Raw genomic sequence first — 13396 nt, 5'->3', positions numbered from 1 at the left:
CGTGAGCATGGAGTCTGAAGTGGTGTTCTTGTATTTCTCAGGCTTTCTTCATGCTCTGCAGGTCTTAGAAAGCCTTGGGAGGCAGTCTTCATTTTCCTGAGGCAAATAAAGGCACTGTGATGAAGTGGGTGCGCCACAGTCTTTGTAGTCAGGAAGACCTAGGTTCAAATCTTCCTTCTGGTCAATTCTCTAAAGCTCTAAGTTAGACAAGAGTTGCTCACTTCCACCTGGGGATGTAGTTTCCCACACCAGGGACACCACTGAGCAGGACCATTTTCTTTTTTGGTGGGAACAGGACAGAACAGCCTGCCCAGGGGCGGGCCACACTTTGGTTGATGGGGCCAAAGCTACCCAGCTGATCTCTTGCCCAGAGACCTTGGCACAAAGTAGGGTGGAAGCTCTGAGGGTCCACATCGCCGGGGCTGTTTCTGATGCACTCACAGGCACATTCCAAATGCACTCCAGTGGGCTGGTAGGAAAGGCGCCCCCGCCCCCGAAGAACAGAGGGGGAATCTTGTACCTGGCACGAGATAAGTTTATCCTGACCCCTCCCATCCAGGGAGCCTATGACTTAAGCCTGAACTGAATACTTTTAACATTAGTTAACATACTTAGCATTTTCTGTCGGTGACTTGCATAAAGCCGCCGGTAGCATGCCCCTCACGTTTGCAGATCACCTAGCTGGGAGGGATAGCGGGATCCAAAAGAACCTTGACCAGCATCGTCAGCATTGGACTGAATCTGAGAAGATGGAATTCAGTAGGGATGAATGGAGAGTCTTACATTGGGCTCCGAAATCTAATTTCTAAAGATCTGAGGGTTTTAGTGCCTTGCAAACTCGGTATGAGTCAGCAGGATGATGCTGCAAGCTGAGAGAGGGATTGCAAACTTGGGATGCATCCCTTCCTAGAACAAGTCGGTGAGAGTCCCTTCAGTCTCTGCCCAGGTCAGACTACAGCCAAGGGATTGGGTTCAGCTCTGGGAACTTCATTTAAGAAGAATGTTGAAGTGTCCAGTGACAGGCAGTGAGGTCCATGAGGGGTCTTGGCTTCATCTTCTCTGTTGAAGGAACTTGGAGAAGAGATGCAGGCAAGTACTTGAAGGGGCATGTTGTGGAAAAGGGATGAGTCCTGAGAAGGCAGAACCAGGAACAATGGGTGGAAGTTACCCAGGAGGGATCTCAGGGAAAACCTTCCCAATGACGGAAGCCATCCAGGAGGTAGATTTTCCTGTGAGAAGCTAGATGGCACCATAGTGCAGAAAGTGATGGGGCTGAAGCCCAGAGGACCTGAGTTCAAATTCAGCCTCAGACACTTACTAGCTGTGTGACCCTGACCAAGTCACTTAGTCCTGTTTACCTCAGTTTCCTCATCTGTCAAATGAGCTGGAAAATGGCAAACCACTCCAGTGTCTTTGACAAGAAAACCCCTAAATGGGTTCACAAAGACTTGGACACAATTGAAAATGACTGACCCGCAACAAAGATTCTCCTTGGAGGTTGTCAGGCAGAAGTTGGATGACGGCTATGGGGAAGAAGAGGGTCCCTGCTCCATTGTTTCTTAGACCAGATGGCATCAAAGGCCTCTCCCAACTCCGAGCCTGAGAATCAGGAGATCTGGCTTCCACTAGGGGAAGTATGGGAATGCCTTGGTCCAGAGCAGGCCCTGAAAACTGGAAATTGCTGTGGCCTGAAGGAAGGAGTCTTTTCAGGTTAAACCCAGGGCAAAGACTTTGAAGTAGGCTCGTCCTCTGCCATTGGCTATAAAACTGCCGACTGTTTTTCTTCACTTAAGGTTATGAGAATAAGCGGAAGTGATTCCAAGTCAGCCTTCTTGGAGAGGGTGTTCAGGGGCAAGTGTGTGGGGAGCTGAGAGCCTGGCCAGCTTGGGCACCGATGCAGTGGGTCACCCTGCGCGAGTCACAGCCTTTCTCTGGGCTTCGATTGTCTCCCTTGTGGAATGAAGTGGGGAGAAGAGGTTGGGCGGGTGTGCTCTCTAAGGCCCCTTTTAGCTCTGGCATTCTGGGAGTGTGAGATGGCCCACACCAGATTCTATAACGAGTGTTTTTTCATCCCCCCCATCCCACCCCAATACAATTAGCTGGAGCAACAATCATGAAGCAAACCCCTAAATCAGCTTTTTTTTTTAAGACAGATTCAGTTGCCAGTGGGGTTGGGGAGAGGAAGGGAAGGAGAGACAGAGAAAGAGAGAAAAACAGACGGAGAGAGATAGAGGAACAGAGACATAGAGAGAAAGGACTGACTCATAACATCTCCAATGGTGGCTGTCCAGCCTTTGCTCAAAGAATCTCAGGCACCTGGGGCACTACCTCCCGGGGCAGCCTGCCTGGCTTTTCCAAAGGCACACTTAGCCCTTCTTACAGTAGCAGCAGGAGGCTGTCCTCGGGTGGATTCCTGCAGTGAACTTCTTCATCCCAGGCCAGTGGGTTGTTTGCCTTTTGAGTCCAATGTCCACTGGGATGTTTCTGCCCTCCCTGGGCCTGCCCTGCTCTTTGGGAAAGCAGCTGATGGGCCCTCTCCAGGCACCTGGAGCACTTTCAGAAGGTGCACTGCATGGGTGAGGGATCACTGGGTAAGGTGATATGGCCCTTGGGCCCATCCACCTCCAAGGCCAGCGACCTGCCAAGCAGGCGCCTGGCTTCCTCTGCGTTTCCTCACTGCCTCTTCCTGCTGTGTCTCTCTTGGACGATCGAGATTGAATGAAGAAAAATAAAAGGAGAGAACTAAAAATAAAAACCTTCCCACAAACAGATACAGCATGTGCTCTCGCCGAGGGACCCCACTGAGTCTGGCGCACTCTCACTGCCTTTGAATTGATGACCCGGGTGTAGAGATGAGGGTGTAAACAGAGTGAGCTGTGTTTGGCTTGTGCTGTGGTAGAAATGCAAAGAAAATAACGATCCTGGGATGGGTCCAGTGACAGAGGGGGCTTGGCTGATGTGGGGATAAACGGAGTTCAGCCAGTGGCAGCCGATGCCAAGAGTGGTCCGAGGTAGGCATGCCAGGGGCTGGCTAAGCTCTGCTCTTCCCTACCCCACAACAAAGAACACCTGCAGTCCCCTAACCATCAGGGTCTTGGACAAGGCTATAAAAATAGAAATCTCTATTTGTAAACCATCTGTAGGAAACCCTGAATTCAGTTGTGGGCAGTGGTGCTTTTAGGCTCAACATACTATGCACCTCCTATGATGATGGTCATAATGACGATGATGACGGTGGTGATAACACTAGCTAACATTTGTATAGTGCTTACTATGCTCATTCTACAGAGAAGGAAACTGAGGTTTAGTAAAGTGACTTACTCAGGGTCACATAGCCCAGCTCCAACTTCAACATTTTACCCTTCCTACCTGGGTAGAGTGCTGGACTCCAGTCCTCAAGACTTAATCCTTTTAAGACTATTCATCTACTCTCTCACCTATGATAGAGCTCCAGACTTGGGATGACCTGAGTTAAAATCCTGCCTAGGTACTTATTTATTAGCTGTGTGACCTTGGACAAGTCATTCTCAGTCAACTCCCCAGGACTGTGGTGGCTTTCTGTTTCCTTTCAAGGTCAATACAAATTCCTTAGCTTGGCATTCAAGGTCCTCCACAATTTGGCTTCCACCTTCCTTTCCTGCCTTGGAGCAGCTGACTGTTCTGCACACAGTCCATAACCACAGGAGCCCAGAAACTGGTATTTCAGTTATCTGTGTTTATCTTCTCATCTCCCCACCCCCACCTTTGACCACTCAGCCTCCTGCAGGCTCCTAGTGGTCAGGGATGGCTGTTTCTATCTTTCCTGTCATAAATATGCCTCTACCTTAAGTGGTCTCCACTATGCAGCATTTAAAAGCCTGTACACCAAGGGAGTCAGGCTTCTTGTTTAGTCTGAGGGTGGTACAGTGGAAAGAGAACTAGATTGGGTCTTGGTGGACCTGGATTCAAATCCTACCTTTGTGATCCTGAGTAAATCGCTTAACATCTCTGGGTGTCGGTTTTCTCATCTGCCAAAAGGGAGGAGTTGGACTCTAATACCATTGGGGTCTCTTTCTAGCTCTAAATTTGATTCGGCTCCTTGTTTGTTGAACCGATTAGATTGGACTGGCTTTTGATGTTGCCTGGTTTCGGGAATGCCAGTTACACTGTGGCTGGGCTACACCATCCCAAGAGATCTCTTCAACGTCTCAGACCCCAGCCTCGTCATAGGCCTGTGGTATAGTGGGAGGGGCACTAAAATGTAGACTCAGAGGATCAGGGTTCAAGTCCAGGCCATGCCGTTTGCTTTCTGAGTGATTGTGGACAAATAAGCTTCCTCTTCCATAAAATAAGAGGGTTAAATAATCTTTATGGTCTGAGCCAGCTCTAATCCTGTGAATCAATGAACTGCATCGCAGCCCCAGCTTGGTGGGTGACCTCGATGGAATGGCTTTGACCTCTGCACTGGCCTCCTGGTTGTTCCATCAATAAGACCCTCCAACTCTGGGCTGCAGACATCGTGATCTTCTCCTGGCTGTCGGTCCCCCACACCTGCAACTCTCTTCTTTCTCGACTCTGCCTGCTGACCTGCCTGGCTTCTCTGAAGTCCCAACTGAAATCCCTTCTTTGGAAAGCCTTTCCCAACCCAGTGCCTTCCTCTGTTAATTATTTCCTTCTCATCCTGTGAATAGCCTGCTTTTTATAGAATTGTTTGCATGCGATCTCCTCCAGGAGACTGGGAGCTCCTTGAGGGCAGGGATTGCCTTTTTCCTCTTTTTGTGTCCCTTTCATTTAGCACAGTGCCTGGCTTATAGTAAGTGCTTAATAATAGTTTACCGATTGATTGATTGTTTGATGGGACCCTATTTGTAGATCTAGGAGGGCTTCGGAGGCCATCTTTCTAAGCCCCTCATTTTACAGATGAAGAAACTGATGCCCAGAAAGGTTGGTTTTTTGTCCAAGGTCACATACGTCATCCGATTGAAGGTAGGATTTGAATCCAGGCCTTCTGATCTCAAAGCCACTACTGTGTCCCTAGTACCACACCACCTCCTTCCAGGGGTGGGGAACCTGTGGCCTCAAGGCCACATGTGGCCATCTAGGTCCTCAAGTGCTGCCCTTTGACTGAACAAATCTTCTGTGAAGTTTGGATTCAGTCAAATGGACACGCTTGAGGACCTAGATGGTCACATGTGGCCTCAAGGTCGCCAGTTCCCCACCCCTGTAAAACCAAGACCCACCCATCCACAACTCAACATAATTTCCTTCCTGGTCCCATAAATCTATAAACCTTTCTTAGTCTGAGTCAGTGGGATTCATAATTCCATTTTGAATACAGTGTTTCATACTTGACCTTTTGAGTGATCAGGAAAGACTATTTCTTCTGCCATTAGAAGTTGATAGTGACTCCCTAGGAAAATGTCAGTGATGTCTGACACATTGTGGAGTGGAATTCTGGGAACTCATCACTGGAAACTTCTCTTGCTCTAGAGACGCCCCAGTCCATTGTTCTTTGTATTGAATTCTATCTGCCCACCACGGACCCTCTCTTGGATAGACAAGGGCTAGATCAGAGGAGCTAGTTGGAATATACTCTTGGGATACCCTGGTCCTGGAATTTTAAGGAAGGGGCGTGTTAGAAGTGCCGGGGATGCCTTGAAGCCGCTTCTTGGTAACAGCGACAGGTCCCTGGCTTCTCATTCCTTGCCTCCCTCTCCATGACAGGGGTAGATCAGGGGAGGAGTGGGAATCTAAAGTCCTATTGCCACCTGGCGGTCAGGATCTTAGAGCTTGAAGGGACCCAGAAGCATCAAATCTGGCCCCATTCGGTATTTTACAGGTGAGGAAATGTGAACCCAGGGAAAGTAGGGTGACTTGCTTGGGGTCACCAGGTAATGAGTATCAGAGACAGGATTTGAACTAAGGTTCTCTGCAAGCAGAGTCAATGCTCTTTTTGGGGGGAGGGGGATTACACTGCCCTCTGGCATCAGTTTAAAGCAGAAGAAAATCCGAATGCAGGACTATGGAACTATTTCTCATGGCCATAATAGATCCCGTAGCAAGGTGGTGGAGTGGATGAAGCATTGGGCTGAGTCAGAAAGAGATGAGGTCAAATCAGTAGCTGTGTGACCCTGGGCAAGTCACCTCACCCTGTTTGCCTCAGTTTTCTCAATTGTCAAATGAGCTGAAGAAGGAAATGGCAAACCACTCCAGGATCTTTGCCAAGAAAACCCTAAATGGGGTCACAAAGAGTCAGAAACAATTGAAATGACTGAACAAAAACAAACTAGTGACAATTAAATGAGTCGGGAATCCTGGCTAAAGACTCTTAAAGGTTGAACATTTAACTTTTAACATTTCAATGGGATTGTGGTAAAGTAGATAAAGAGCTGGGGGGGGGGGACAGAGAGGGGAGGGGAGAGGGAGCCCTTCTATGAACTCGGGGAGAACTCTTGTGTCTTCCCTAAATTTGGCACTTGGGATTGGCAGCCTTTTATTGCTAGTTAACATGTTACAGATGTATGTCTTCCCAGTTCAAATCCTGCCTTAAATGACCCAGGGAAATCATTCCTCCTCTCTGGGTTTCAGTTTCCTCTTCTATTAAAAAAAAGGATATTAGACTAGATGTTCTCTGAGCTGCCTTCCAATTCTGACTTTCAGTCACTATGATTCAATCAAGTAACATTTATTAAGCACTGTGCTAAACACTGGGGATACAACAAGAAGGAAAAGACAGTCCCTGCCCTCAAGGAGCTTACAGTCTAATAGAGGGCACTACACCCAGACGAATCTATACAGAGTAAGCTCTATAAAGGATAAATAGAAAATAATTAACAGAGGGAAGGCACTAGAATTAGAGGGGTTGGGGAACACTTTCCTGTAGGAGGTGGAGTTTTAGTTGGGACATAAAAGAAGCCAGAGAGCTCAGCAGTCAGTGGAGGAGAGAAAGCATTTCAGTTATGGGGGGCAGACAGAGCCAATAGATGGAGTGTCTAGCTCATGAAACAACTAGGAGGCCAGTGTCACTGGATCGTAGAGTATGAGGAGGGGGGAGTAAGGTATAAAAAGACTGGAAAAATAGTAAGGGGCCAGCCAGGTCATGTGGGGCTTTGAATGCCAAACAGTATATTTTGTATTTCATACTGGGAGTATACTGGGAGTACTGTATTTCACATTTCAGTAGGGAGCCACTGGAGTTTATGGAGTAAGGGAGTGACATAGACCTGCACTTTAGGAAAATCACTGTAGTGACTGAGTGGAGAATGAGCTATAGAGTGGGGAGAGACCTGAGGCAGGCAGACTCACCAGCAGGTTATTGCGCTAGTCCAGGCATGAGGCGAGGAGCATCTGCACCAGAGGGGTGGCGGTGTCAGAGGTCTGTCTACAGATCTCACCAATAGCTTGGATATGGGAACTGAGAGATGGTGAGGAATCCAGGATAACTCCTCCCTTGGGAGCCTGAGGGAGGAGGGTTGCTCTCTACAGTAATAAGGAAGGGAAGAGGAAAAGGGGAAAATAATGAGTTCTTTTTTGGTGATATTGAATTTCAGATGTCTATTGGACATCCAGTTTGAGGTATCTGAAAGGCAGTTAGAGATGCTGAGGATTGGAAGTCCATAGAGAGGTAAGGTAGATTGGAGAGTCATTAGCATAAGGATGGTCTTTAAATCCACGGGAGCTGATGCGGTCATCAAGTGAAGTAGTATAGAGAGAGAAGAGAAGAGGGCTTGGGGGGCAGGGGGAGGACGGACGGGACACCTGTGGGTAAAGTGTGTGATCTGGAGGAGGATCTAGCAAAGGAGACTGAGGAGGAGCCGTCAGATAGGAAGGAGGAGAACCAGGAGAGACAGAGGTGTCCTGAAAACCTAGAGAGAAGAGAGAGTGACCAACACTGTCAAAGCCTGCTGAGAAGTCAAGGGGAATGGAGAGGGAGAAAAGACCATTGATGTGGCACCTAAGATCATTAGTAACTCTGCAGAGGGCAGTTTCAGTGGAATGATAAGGTTGGAAACTGGATTGTAAAGAGAGTGGGAGGGGAGAAAGTGAAGGCACCTATTGTAGGAGTTTAGCTACAAAGGCTGAGAGTTAGCTCTCAGTGCACTCCCAGGAATCTCTTCTCCATCCCTCCAGCTTCTCTTTTCATTGATTCCCTGGTACGTGCTTTGGGATGGGGGCTAGGCTTCTTGGCCTTTGGGCAGCATGTCTGTCAGCTTTGCTGGGCAAAAACCAAACCGATGGCTTGGCACAGTGTCAGGAACGTGAAGATTCCTTGAGTTAACTTTATAACTTCTGGCAAAGGGCATAGCTTTCCAGAGCTCTGGTGGTCATTGACCCAAGAGCAGAATCCACAGATGTCAGGCCAGGACGTCCAGATCCCTTAGGAAAGGCCTAGCGGAGGTGGAGCATACTTGTGAGCATCCCTGGGCAACTCACTTAACTCTGTTTCTTTACCTGTAAAATGGGTACAATAGTCTTCACCATGAAATTACATTGTATCTACTTTGTATCTATTCTCTACATGTTCTCTCCTCTGACAAAATGGAAACTTCTCAAGGGCAGGGACTGACTTTCACCTTTCTTTGTATCCTCTAGCACTTAGTACAGTGCCTGGCACACAGTAGGTGATTAATAAATGCTTGTTGACTTTCTGATTAATGTGAAATTCCCCCTCCCCCCGACTAAAATATAAGCCCTTGGAGGGCAGGAACTGTTTTTGCCTTTCTTTGCGTCCCCAGCCACCTGGTGCTTAGCAGATTCCGTTCCATTCGATTCGATTTCACAGTAGACTGGAAGCTCCTCCACTGCAAAGACTTTTAATTTTTGTCTTTGGTACATAGGCGCTTAATCCCTGCTCGCTGATGGATTCGTTTGACTGTCTCCTAGGTCAATTAAATGCAGGCATTTTCCCTTCTGATTTTCAAAGTGGTCAGTGAAGTAGGCACGGCTGGACTGGGGGATGATTGTCCTAATTTTACAGAAAATGAGATCCGGAGGAATGGCCAAGTCGGAGCCTTCCTGACTCAGACCACGCCTTTTTACGTTTCTGCTTCTCCGTCTCCTAGATGCCCCCAACTCATCTAGAAGAGCCAAGATACACACAGAAACACCCCGTGCCCAAGCTGATTCATTGTTTTATGGAGGCGGGCAGGGAGGGCAGGCAGTAATCATCTGTGGACAGCCTCGTTCCTGATGCTAACAGGCAGGGGGAGCTCAAGTTCCCCATCTCTGGGGAGCTCAAGGACCCCAAACCTTTACAAGGATAGGGTAGTAGTAAGGGCATGAAGACCTCCTTCAGGTTTTTGTCTTTTTTTTATTTTAATTTTAAAAGTAAACAAGCTTTTATATTCTCTCCTACCCACTACCATTGAAAAAGAAAAATCCTTGTAACAACCATGCGTAGTCAAAAGAAAACGAATTCCTGCACTGGCTATATCCAAAAAAAGTCTGTCCCATTCTGTCAGGAGGTGTGGGTAGCAGGTCAGCACTGGCTCTTGTATTCAGGTCCCCCCCTTCTCCTACTGTAGGGGGTCGTCCCACCCAAGCCACATGTGCTCTGAAGACCGGGGGGGGGGGGGTTGTTAGGAGAGGGATGAACTCTTCCAGGTGGGATTCCGAGCCCATCCTGGGAATTCTTATTTCTCTTGGAGAAAGACAGTGACTTGATTACTTTATTTGAGATGCTCCAGAAAGAGCAGGGGGCCCTGGGGAACGGGCCACTGCTCTTTGCAGAGACCCGACTCTGAGTTCTTTTGTATTATGTAACCAGAGAGGCTCATCCTGTTTTTTCCCCTTTGTTCTTTCTCTAGCCTTGATTATTTCTGTTGCTGATTCCTCAAGTTAATGAGCCCCTTTGAGTGAGGAGAGATAGCTCAGTACGTAGGCAAAAAGGCCAGGAAGTGACCATTTCCTGGATCTGACTTTTCAGTGCTGGAACCAAGGGGAGAGCTTGGTGGAAACTCAAGGGTCAGAGTATCCCAACATGACAAGCTTTGGGTAGACATACTAGTGTGTATGCGTGTGTGCACGCATTCATATATGTGCTTCTCTTCCTTCTCATTCTCCTATGGGGCTGGTACTTGGAACTCTCTGGGGCTGGGGAGGGTCATTGCTTTCTTTGTTTTATTTTTTTGGGGGAGGGGAAGGCAGGGCAATTGGAGTTAAGTGACTTGCCCAAGGTCACACAGCTAGTAAGTGTGTCAAGTGTGGGTCATTGCTTTCCACTCTGTGTGTGTGTTTTCCTGAACCTCATTGATTCAGGGGCTCATGGGATCATGGCTCTAAGGCAGATGAGGAAGCTGATGCCCCCGGAGGCCAAATGCTTTATAGGTTGGATCAGAGATCCAGAGCAGGAAGGGACCCCAGAGGATATTTAGTCCAGTCCTTCCTTCTATTTCACAGATGAGGAAATACAGACTTTTTCACAGGCTGCCTCAAGCTTTAGTTTCCTCCTCCATGAAATGGGACTGTCTCCTTCACTGGGTCTGAGGATACAAAGCTTTGTAAATCCCTAACAGTTGTAGAGAGGCCAGTCCTAAGCAGGGTGGGCCTGACCATTTGCCTTTTGAGAGGGATCTGCCAGTCATCCTGTAGGAATTTCACTTCTGGGAAACTCCCACTGCCCTGATCACCCAGAGAGGGAGTTTTTCCTAGGAATGGTTGGCTTGGCATTCCAGAAGGAGCAGCCCAGTAGAGAGGGGGCAGGGAGAGGGTGGGTCAGCTGGCCGGATATGTAAGTTAAGTAAGGCTTGGTGAGTAAGCAGCCTTACTCCAGAGAGCAAAGCCAACCCTGCTGAATGGGACACCCTGCTGAATGGGACACCCTGCACCGACATTGTCAGGGGGATGGGAGGAAGACATGAAGCAAATTAACTGGGCGGGCGGGAACTTGCCCCAGGATCAAGCTGCTCAGAATATCTGAGACAGCCAAGGCAGCCAGTCCCCTCTAGGCAGTGCCCTAGCTGACGGAGTTTAAAAAACATGTTTTATTGATGTTTTTACAAAATGGCATGATCACTTCTCAATACAGCTTCCACTCCCAAAGGACTTCCCATTATAGCAAACAAAAAGTTAAGCCAAATGATAGTGACTTCTGACATTGTATGCAACATTCCATACCCATAGGCCCCCCACCTCTCTGTCCAGATGCCTGCAGTACATTTCATCATGTCATCTTTCACTTGGCTACCAAGGGGGTTCTCCTAAAGGATGGGTCTGATCATGTTGTTGCCCCCTCCCCCCCCCCCCCCTGCCGTGCGTTCCACTGAATGCCTCTATTATCAAATCTCAAGTTTCCTGTAGGGCATTTAAAGCTCCCAACAACCTTCCCCCTTCTTTCCTACCTTTCAGGTCTTCTTACACCTTACTCCGATCCAGCGCACTGGACTCCTTGCTGTTCTTTTCCTACCACTCCCACCTCCACGCCTTTGCCCTGGCTGTCTCCAGTGCCCAGAAAGCTCTGTCTCTTCATCCCCAGCTCTTAGAGTCCCTGGCTTCCTCCAAGACTCGGCCCCAAGCCTACCTTCTCTGGGGCACCAGCTACCGTTGCCTGCCCTCCTTCCCTGAGGGGACCTGCCGTTCACTCTCTATCTATTCGTATGCTGTCTGGAGGCACACAGTTGGTGCAGCAGATACAGTGCCAGGCTTGGAGTCAGGAAAACGAATTCAGATCCTGCCTCAGTCACTCCAGTCAAGTCACTGTACCTATTTGCCTCAGTTTCCCAATCTGTCAAATGGGAATGACATTAGGATGACATGCTCTACATTAAGCTAGGTCTGGGGACATCCCCTGAATTGTTCATTTGCATTATTTGAATCCATGTGATTTGGGCTGCGTGGGGAATGCCTTCTCTAACCAGCTTTCCAACCCAAAACACCAGTCTAAGCTACTCAACTTCTTCATAATCTTCTGGGGCTCCCACTTGCCCCTTTCTCCCATTGGTGAGCCCCTCCTGGGTCATGTTTTGGGGAGGGGCCCTAGCCAGACTTCAAAACCACGTTGGTATCTTTGTCTCCTGCTTTCATCTCCCTTCCCGGAGCTGTCTTCCTCTATTAGAATATAAGCTCCTTGAAGGCAAGGACTTTTTTGTTGTTGTATTTGTTATACTTGGCTTTTAATGAGGCCCCTTCCTTCCTTCCCCCCTCCCCTTTCTTCCTTCTTTCTCTCTTCCAACTTGGCTCTAGCCTGCCTTTCCAGTCTTATTTCACAAAATGTGCCTTTTTAATCAGATTGGCCTGTTTTCTGCTTCTGAACTCAACCTCCCTAGCTAATGTTGGTATTTGTATCGATTGTCTCCCTCATCCTTGGAACGCATCCCTCCCTCGATTCCAGTCCTTAGAATCCCCCAGAATATGGGGGATGGGCAGCTAGTCCAGTGACATGAAGGCCTCACCTGGCACAAGGGAGTGTTAGCAGCAGGTATGTGCTGCTATAAAAGGTGTGCGTGTATCCATTCAACTTTCAGCAGTATGTACACTCAATTATGTATGGACACATGTTATTTTCAGTCATGTCCGATTCTTCAAGACCCCATTTGGAGTTTTCTTGGCAGAGATACTGGAGTGGTTTGGCCACTTCCTGAGGCACATAGGGCTAAGTGACTTTCCCAGGGTCACACAGCCAGTAAGTGTCTGAGGTCACATTTGAACTCAGGAAGATGAGTTTTCCTTGCTCAGACCAGGTGCTCTATGCACTATGCACCACCTAGCTGAGACTAGATAACAATTAGAGAAAAGGATTTAACTTCAACTAGAATCCATTTTCCCCATCTGAGGGTGGGAAGGTTTGAACTCTCAACTTTGAAAGGAAGAGCTTTTGTCTCAGGCCACCCCAGTAGATTCAAGCATGTAAGAGAATACGAGAAAGCAGATGGTGAGCTCCAGTTGTGTTCTTTTTCAGTCTAATTTGTAGCGTGTGTGTGTGTGTGTGTGTGTGTGTGTGTGTGTGTGTGTGTGTGTGTGTGTGTGTGTGTGAGATACCATGCACAGGTACACCACCAGTTCCCAGGCAATTTCAGCATTCCTTTTGTTTCGGTTTGGTTGGCCCAGGAGGCATTATGGCTTCAAATCGAACACATGCCGCCACTTCAGGGGATTGCCTATCCACATTAGCTGCTATTATACTGTTGCTGTTGTTAGAAGGTACGCTCCTGGAGCACTGGGCCTATTTTTGGGTGGGGGCGGTGGGGGAGCTTTCTTCATACCCCCAGGACGACACCTGTTGGCCAACTGATCTGGGACACAGATTGGATCACTGCGTATGATGCGAGTTCTGACGTCTTTGTGTTGTTTTCATTCATAAGATTGTTATTATCCATTAGATTTAAAAGGAAATCATCTTCAGTCTCCACCTGGCAGAAGCCAGGCCTCTGAATAAGGAAGAGCAGTGTCGGAGTCCCGCTTCTGAATGATGCTTGTGTAA

The 13396-nt window shown here is 48.2% G+C and overlaps 1 protein-coding gene across 1 annotated transcript in view; it reads left to right on the top strand.

Annotated features, from left to right (window-relative positions):
• The window catches only part of ADORA2B (adenosine A2b receptor), a 44115-nt gene that overhangs the window by 29449 nt on the left and 1270 nt on the right, over positions 1-13396 (top strand). The gene's annotated exons all lie outside the window — the stretch shown is intronic.

This window comes from Trichosurus vulpecula, chromosome 7 (assembly GCF_011100635.1).
Source record: "Trichosurus vulpecula isolate mTriVul1 chromosome 7, mTriVul1.pri, whole genome shotgun sequence".
NCBI lineage: Eukaryota > Metazoa > Chordata > Mammalia > Diprotodontia > Phalangeridae > Trichosurus > Trichosurus vulpecula.
Note: the sequence above shows the minus strand (reverse complement) of the source record. Positions and strands in the feature narration are given on the sequence as shown.